Raw genomic sequence first — 8,798 nt, 5'->3', positions numbered from 1 at the left:
CTGGCCCAAGGTTGTATCTCATTCCTTAGGGGCTGAACCCCATCTTCTCTCTAGGTAGAGTTATTGCCCATCCCCTCACCTTTCCAAAGCCCTCAAACTCCTGCCTTCTCTGGACAGTATTTAGAGAAATGTATCCCTCTTTATCTCAACTACGTCTCCATTCAGGCCAAAGCTCTGGAGGCTAAGTAAGGGATGAATTATCTTTCGTAAACTAAAGAGCCATCAATCCTTGTGAGGAATGATGCTACTGTCCTATTAACAGTGTTTTTCATCACATTACAAATAGGCCCCGGAAGGAGTTAACGGACATATCTAGAACTCTGAGATCAGCTTACATCTCTGCCGTTAAGGAGATTCTGATATTCTGTGTGATCACTGCATTGCAAGGGTTTTTATAGGATGAAAAGCCAACCCGTTCTCTTAGGGAAGAAAGTGACTCAGCTGATAGAAAGGGAAGGAAATGTAATTTCTCTTTTTAAGAAATGCACACGTATAAAATCAAGGCCTAAGTTTGAAACTGGTAATAATGATTTATGTATTCTCATTGTTTCTAAAACATATAGAATTTCTACTCTCAACAGGGCAGTTATAATCATAGTGTGGTTTTACCTCCCCCTCAGCACCCAAATCATTTAATATGAACCTTCCTGATTCATTGAAATCTATACTGAATAGTCCACAATAAAAGAATGTAATACTTACATTATGGTGGCCAGTGTATTAAATCAAAGATTTTATGGATTTCTTTTTTAACAAAATGGAAACAACCCTTATGAGAAATGTTAGATATGAGAAGAACATTTGCAAGAAAGCCAAACTGAAGCTCACTTTAATAGTGGTTATTTGCAATGAAACAAGTATTAATTTTCCTTCCAATTTTATTGGAATACAATTGACATACAGCACTGTGTAAGTCTGTATACAGCATAATGATTTGACTTATGATGATTGATTGAAATGATTACCTTAGTAAGTTTTGTGAACATTCATTATCTCACAGAGATATAAAATCCAAGAAAAAAAAAGTTTTCCTTATGATGAGAACTCCTAGGGTTAACTCTTAACCATATATGTAACATACAGCAGTGTTAATTAATCATGTTGTTCATTACGTCTCTAGTACTCAGTTATCTCATAATTGAAGAAGGCTGTACCTTTTCAACACCTTTATCACCAGACAAAGATACTACATTATTGACTATATACCCCATGCTGTACACTACATCCCTGTGAGTCATTTATTTTGTAACTAGAAGTTTGGACCTCTTAAATTCCCTCACCTATTTCACTCATAAGTATTAATTTTTAAAACCTGATAGATATATTTAAATCTTAAATAGGACACATGCTTTTTTCATTCAGTCAAATGATACAAAAACAAATAGAAAGCTAGTAATGTCCCCTCACTTTTCCATCCTTTCCCTCTGAGTAAACAATTTTGATGTGTATCTTACCATCATATTTTCTACGTTTGTATTAAAACATATAAATATATAAAGAATATATATAAGGATAAGTTGTATTACAAAATATTTCATGTCATTCTGCTACTGCATTTTTTAACTTAAATATAATGTAGACTTTCCTCTAAGACAATAAGTTAAATGTTAGCCAGTAATTCTCAATCCTTGCTGCAGAGCTGAATCACCTGGGAAGCTTTTAAAAAGAGAGAGAGAGAGAGATTGCCAGGGTTCCACTCCCAGAGATTCCGGTTTAATTGGCTTGGGTGGGGCCTTGGCATCAAGCTCCTCAGTTGACTCTGGTGTGTATCTTGTTAGAACCACTGATTTAAGCAATCTGAACAGTCTGCAAATACCAGCTCCCTGTCTGAATTGTCCTGGTATGCATCCTCCCAAGAAAGCACTCCACTGAGATTTATCTCAGCATCAGTGCTAATTTGCGAAACCAGGGGAGGCCCATCTAAAATTTTAAGTCTCTTAAGGAAGGTTGGCTATCAGATGGGAAAATTGTTTCATCTTAAATATCATGTTAGGGACAGTCACATGACTGCAAAAAGGGCAACTAGGGCCAGTAATTTCAGAGACAACATAAATGACAGCCTGCTCTGCTAGGCTGGGTTTATTCCCAGAATTGACTAAACTCTAGAGATTTGCCCTTGCCTGCAGAAGGAGTTTTCCAGAACTGGTCATTGCAGGAAGCCACACCCAGAACCTGTTTCTCCTCGTCTGGGAGAGGCACCCACTTAGTGGATGCAGAGACTTGTTTGGTCTCTCCAGCCTGGTCTGGGGGAGTTTGCGATTCTCCCAGCTTCATGAGCGTGCCCTGGTGGGCTGTCCACTATTACTGAAATATTCATAAGATCACTTAGTTTCCTTTCTCTTGCCACATATTTAGGAAACACTTGAGAAAATGGAAGACGTACAGATCAGAGTTGTGGTGGGTTTTGTCCCTTCTCTATCTTTGCTTCAATGGGATAAAACAACTGGCAGCCAGTGATTATGACTCTTTAGTCTGAATTATTGCCGCCGTTGGTTCTGCCCTTTCTGAATGCCCTTTCCCTTTCTCAAAGCACTTAGTCTGTCAGAAGTTTTGAAAGGCTAGATGGGCTGGAATTTACTTAGTAGTAAAATATTTTTTAAGAATCTGAGTTTTAAGTTAACAGGCCATGGCAGGTGTATGAACAAAGCCAACTTACATTGAGTGAGGGAGGGAATAGAAGGTCAAGGAGTGAGAAAAGAGACCAAATCAGAATCGTGGTCTTTTTCTCAATTTTTTTTTCTAGGTCTACAACAACACATTAACTGTTTAGATTTGATCCCTTTACCCTCCAAGAAATAATTGGCAAGTTTCAAGTCTAGGTAAACGGATGAACTGTTAACCACAGAATTTCAGCGAAAGAAGAATGAAGCAAACCCCAAGCGCAGGCGTTCTGTACTGTAACGTGAAAGTCACAGGTGGAACGGTAAATGCTCTTGGGCTGCTAGGCAGACAGGAAGCTCTGTCCAACAGCTGGAGCTGGGAAGCCCCCTGGCGGCCAGGCCCCGCCCCCGTGCCGCTGACGTCACGGAAGGTGGGGCGGCGAGCGATTGGCTGTTCACGGAAGCTCCCGGCTGCTCTGCATCCCGCGGAGGGAGGAGGAGGAGGAGAGGCAGGAATTTGGGCGGAGGAACGGAGGGAGGAGGACGTTGTCGGCTTGGCTCGGGCTCCGGCTCTGGCAGCTGAGTTTGGAAGCTGTCTGAGAAGTGATTTTTTTTTTCTTCAAAGGCAAATGGCTGGCGTAGAAGCGTAACCCGCCTCCAGTCTTTGAATTTGTGCTTGATTCTTCTCTTGCATCTCGGGACTCGTGGTCATCATGCTGTGATGTGTGCCCAGAGAGGAACTGGTAAGGGTGAACCAGCGAACCCCTTTGACGGTTTCCCTGCCTTCCATTTCACTACTCACCCCTCTTTTCCTCTTTCTCTGTTTCTTCATTCTGTCTCCTTTCCCTCCCCCAATAATTGTGTTCAGATTGGATGAAGTGCTTCAAAACTAGAGTTTAGGGCTTTTGTTGAACTTAAAAAGAGAGAGAGAGAGAGAAACTTAGACCATTTCAGTAACTTGACTCCAGGAGAGGAATTATTTTATCTATTCTGAGTGCTGGGGTTTGTGAAAAGATATATTTATGCACACACAACCCTATATGATCTCATAGTGAAATCGAACAGTTTAAAGCCATTTTGGCTCTGTCTCAAAGGTATTAAAGAGGCTGAGGGTTAACAATTTTAACCCAGTAAATAAACCACGGGTTAATTCCTTAGGAAGAAAAAGGTATTTTTCTTGGAGCTTGCTCAGAAATATCTTTCACCGGAGCGCTACCAAAAAAAATGAAAAAAATAAAAGCCCGCGTGCTTCCTCGCAAACATTAACTTTGCAGAACTTAATTGTTGTTTAGGGCTCCCTTCAACTTACATTATAAACATAATGTTCTACTTTACCATATATAGCAGAGACACGTCTGTTGGTTAGTGAAACTCCAGTCGAGGGTCGAGCCCCCCGTCCCTTCAGAAATGATGTATTTTAACTGTTCTTAACCATGAGGGCATGTTAACTCAGGTGTTTAGAATGTTATCTAATTAACACCAGCGCTGCTTCTTGCTTCCTTTCACGTGAGTTCTTTCCAAGGAGAAAAACAATTCCATAGTTTGAGAGCAAGCCTCCGACTCTAATCAACCTTGAAAGATGAATCCGCAAAGGGTGGGGGTGGGGGACGCCTTATCCATCAAAGTTCGTGTGTCAGAAAGGCAACTCCAGGGGAGAGCATTGTTTTTAAATTAGGCTAGGTCACATTTCTGTGAAGAATACCATCATTAAAAAAAATTTGATGGCTTGTTTAGAGCCAATATATAGCACATGCTTATTGTAACAGGGTAAACTCATTCAGTGCCCAGGCGTAAGCCTCCACTCCAATTTACCTCAAAAAGGAGTGTCTGCTCCTTCTGGACTCTTCTATTCCCCATTACAAATACATGTTATTTGCACTGAGATAGTTTGTTTTATTACAAGGGGATCATACTGTATATGTTTTTTTAAAAAAATCCAACATTCAAAAAGGTTTTAGAGAGTTTTAAAAAATAACATTGTAACTGCTAACTTAACATTTGTTAAATTATATGAAAAAGATGGAGAATCTAAGCGGTCTAAAACAGGATGTCAGGAATGTTTGACCTTTGCATAGCAAGAACTGAATACTTATTCAATACAGTTACTTAGTGACTAAATAGAATTGGAATAGGATGTCGTTTACTTTGGTGCCAGTAAAATGAAGGAAATGCTCAGAATTTGATTATAATTTATAATAGAACAGAGGTGACTCATCTGTTAGATAAATGGACTTCTTAGAATTAATTTTTAAAATTAAGAGGTAAAAAATGTCCACACATTCAAGCCTTCATCACAGGTCCTATTGTCTGATCTAGTTGAAAGTCTTTTTAATGAAGGAAAATCAAAGAAAATGCTACAAACAAGATCGCTTGGTGATTTTCAAAACCCATAACATTAGTGAAGATACATTTAATATCTTGTCAGTGCTTGAAAAAAGGAGACTCTGTTTATCACCTTTAAAACAATTACACATGTGCTGGATGCTCTCTGCTCTCCTACGCAGTACTTACAGCAGCTGAGAAGCCTTCCTTATCAAATAGAAGAGGTTTGTTCTTAAGACATTATTCCCTTCCTATTGTGAAAGAATTTCAATGTAAAAGGGAACCAGAGGGATAGAATGGAAAGTCTCTCAGGCACGTTCTTTCAGAAAAGCAAAATGTAGAGACCGAAAGACTGATTTCCCGTAAATGCTAAATTGACAGAAGACTGATAAATTGGAATTTTCTTACATATTAGGGAGTTGATCAGAGGTTGCCTCGTATCAGTCTTGGAAAGGTTTTGCTTGTGGTTTCCAGAGGAATGAACAAGAAATGAAGAAATGACCCAGGTCGAATTGGTCTCAAAAAATGGAGTGAATTGAGTTTTGTTTGTATGGCTACACTGGTTTCATCTGCTCAGGGAATTTTCAAAGCAGGTCTCCGTTTATTTTTACTTTAACAGACTCTCCGTGAACTCTCCCCTCTTTACATGTCCTGCCCATAAATACAGCCTATTCCCAACCCTCAGTAGCCTCATCTGTAGCTCGCTATAGTTTGTGTGTCCTGAATTGCAGTTCCTCTGCTATTCCCCAATAACCTCATCTCTGAACTTGCCTCAATTTACCTCTTTATTTAGATAGACATTACTATTGTGGCTGGATTTATTTCAGTTCAGAAATCATCTTAGTCATAGAAATGGTACTTTTCACAAAACCAGTACCACTTACAGTAAGAAGTAATAATGGTACTAGTTTCATAAGAGTGTGGCTCTAATGGAATCTTTCTTTATGCTGCTCACTAAAGGGTATATTCATACAACTATTGGAGGTAGTACTATGGGAATGTGTATTAAAACCTGTAAATGTTTGTAGACTTTGACTCAATAATCTTAGGTCTAGAAATATAGCCTAAGGAAATCATCCAGATTCCACATGAAGATTTATAAATATGCTCTTTACAAGGTTGTCTGCAATACGGAAAAACATTGGAAATAAACTAAAGCCCCCAATAGCAAAATATTTAAGCAAAGCAATGTATTATATATCTATATTGATAAAATTCAGTTTCTAAAATATTTTTGAAAAAATGTCCTTGTTTAGAAAGTCCTTGCAATGTATTGAGTGAAAAAAGCAAGATTTAATATATTATTTTGAAAGTATGAAATACAATTTTGAAGTGAATACATATATCATTGAATAAATATTAAGTTCTTACTATACATCAGGAATTGTTCTAAATTAACATTTAACAAGACTGTTTCAGTTCCCACTTGTATACAAGTTCCTGTTTGTATCAGTGGATATATCATCCACTGATGTAGCATATACAAAAAAAATTAGATTGTGAGGTTGTAGTTACAGCTTTTTGTTTTTTTAATATTTTCCCTGATATTTCCAAATCTTCTACAGCAGCTATTATTTTTATAATCACAAAAATGTTATTTTGAAAAATATCACCAAGAAATACCATAACCAAAATTAAAAGACAAACTCTAAGCTCTAAACTCTAAACTTTATATGCTAGTATACCCTTTTCAAATGATATTATAAAAAGCAGTGAGAGATTAACACTCCTATAAAAAATGATCTCCAATGAAAAATAGACATAAATGGGCAATTCACAAAGAAAAAAATGACTTTTCTAAGGTTTAGGGGAGAGGTATGTTAACCTAATAATCAGAGAATACTCAGCATAGCAGTAAGTTACTGTATTTTTACACATCACGATAACAAACATGGAAAGCAAATCAAACTGTGTGAGGTGGTTGGGAAGACTAATGATATGGGAAAAAATTAAAAACTGAAAAAAAAGTAAGTTACAAAATGATATCATACATTTGAAAAAAATCTGATCTATGCATAGAAACTACTTTATTCACAGAGAATAAGCCAAATGTTAATAGTACTTACATTTGGCTGATGGGATTATAGAGAATTTCTGTTTTTCTCATGGTATTAATCTGAAGTTTCTAAAATTTCTACAGTGAATATATTTTAGTTATCAGGGGAAGAAGTCGCTATCTTAATAAGGCAATTTGTCCTAGAAAGAAGAGCACGTAGACAGTGTTATCTTCCCTTTTACACAGCCTCCAGGCTCACTGTGTGTAATTCCCTGTCAGGTGTCATTGTTTCTGAATTATATTTGCTGGTGAGAACATTTGGATTATAAGGGAAATCAAAAGATAAAACTTACTCTAGTCACATTCTCATGTTCACTCTTCTGCCCCCAGCTGTTTTCTGAAATAACAAACCTTTTTGGTCTGATTTGAGCTTTATTCCTTTCCATTTCCTGTTGATGACGTCTGCAAGGGTCTCCTGCTGATAACTCTTAATTAGATACTCCTTAATTTATTTTGCTATAATCTTCTTATTCCATTTAAGGCCATCAAGAATGAATAATATGAATACAACTACACTTCTGTTAGCAAAGCAATCTTACAAAATTCCAACACTTTATGTAGGATAAATAATTTTAAAATCTTAGTATCTTGGTTATGAGAAGGAAGGTGAAAATCAGTTTTAAATTATCCAAAACTGTTGTGAAGTCTTTTTCTTCAATTTATAGTGCTTATAGTTATAGTTATTTAGCCCTATGTTTAAACATTCTCATTTCCCTTACTATAATAATGTATAATACATAGAAGGTTCTAGTTTAAAATCTTAATTATCCTTTCTTCTTCACTAGTCTTTCATAGACAAATATTCTCAGATGTTTTCATTATTACAAAGATTCTCTCTACCTATCAGTGATGTCCTTCAGCCAAAAATTAACATTTCTACCTTGCCAGGTTAAAAAAATGCCTAAATCATTTTTTAAATACATTTTATTGAAGTATAGTTGACTTACTCATATTAGTTTCAGGTGTACAACATAGTGATTCGAAATTGTTATACATTATGCACCATACAAAGTTATTACAATATTATTGCCTATATTCCCTGTGATGTATATTGTATCCCTGTGACTTATTTATTTTATAACTGATAGTTTGCACCTCTTAATCCCCTTCACCTGTTTCATCCATTCCCCCATCCACTCTGTCAACCACTAGTTCTCTGTGAGTCTGTTTCTGCTTTGTTATATTTGTTCATTAGTTTATTAGATTCTGCATATAGTAAAAACATAGCGTATTTGTTTTTGACTTATTTTACTAAGCATAATACAGTTTAGGCCCATCCTTGTCACAAAAGGCCAGATTTTTTTAATGACTGAGTACCATTCCATTGTATATCTAAACCACATATTTTTATCCGTTCATCTATTGAGGAACACTTAGGTTGCTTCCAAATCTTGGCTATTGTAAATAATGCTTCAGTGAACATCAGGGTCCATATATCTTTTCAAATTAGTGTTTTACTTTTTCTTTTTTGGATAAATACCTGGAAGTGGAATTGCTGATTCATATGGTAGTTCTGCTTTTAATTTTTGAGAAAACTCCATACTGCTTTCCATAGTGGCAGTGCCAGTTTACCTTCCAGTCAGCAGTGCACAAATGTTCCCTTTTCTGTACATCCTCACCAAATTGTTATTCCTTTTTGATGATAGCCATTCTGACAGGTGTGAGGTAATATTTCACTGTGGTTTTGATTTGCATTTCTCTGATGATTAGTGATTTTGGGCATCTTTTCATGTGCCATCTGTATGTTTTCTATGAAAAATGCCTATTCAAGTTCTCTGCCCATTTTTTGATCAGATTGGGGTGCTTTTTTTTGCTATTGA

At 36.7% G+C, this 8,798-nt stretch overlaps 1 protein-coding gene across 4 annotated transcripts in view; it reads left to right on the top strand.

Moving 5' to 3' along the window:
• The first annotated feature begins 3,093 nt into the window (after positions 1-3,093).
• ATP10D (ATPase phospholipid transporting 10D (putative)) overlaps positions 3,094-8,798 on the top strand; it is a 94,970-nt gene continuing 89,265 nt past the window's right edge. For all 4 annotated transcript variants that reach the window (XM_072944456.1, XM_072944443.1, XM_072944454.1 and 1 more), the window contains exon 1: positions 3,094-3,343. The gene's annotated coding sequence lies outside the window, so the exon portion shown is untranslated. The remainder of the gene's footprint in view (positions 3,344-8,798) is intronic.

This window comes from Vicugna pacos, chromosome 2 (assembly GCF_048564905.1).
Source record: "Vicugna pacos chromosome 2, VicPac4, whole genome shotgun sequence".
NCBI classification, from domain to species: Eukaryota; Metazoa; Chordata; class Mammalia; order Artiodactyla; family Camelidae; genus Vicugna; species Vicugna pacos.
The sequence above is the reverse complement of the archived record's forward strand: the minus strand, read 5'-3'. Positions and strand labels throughout refer to the sequence as shown.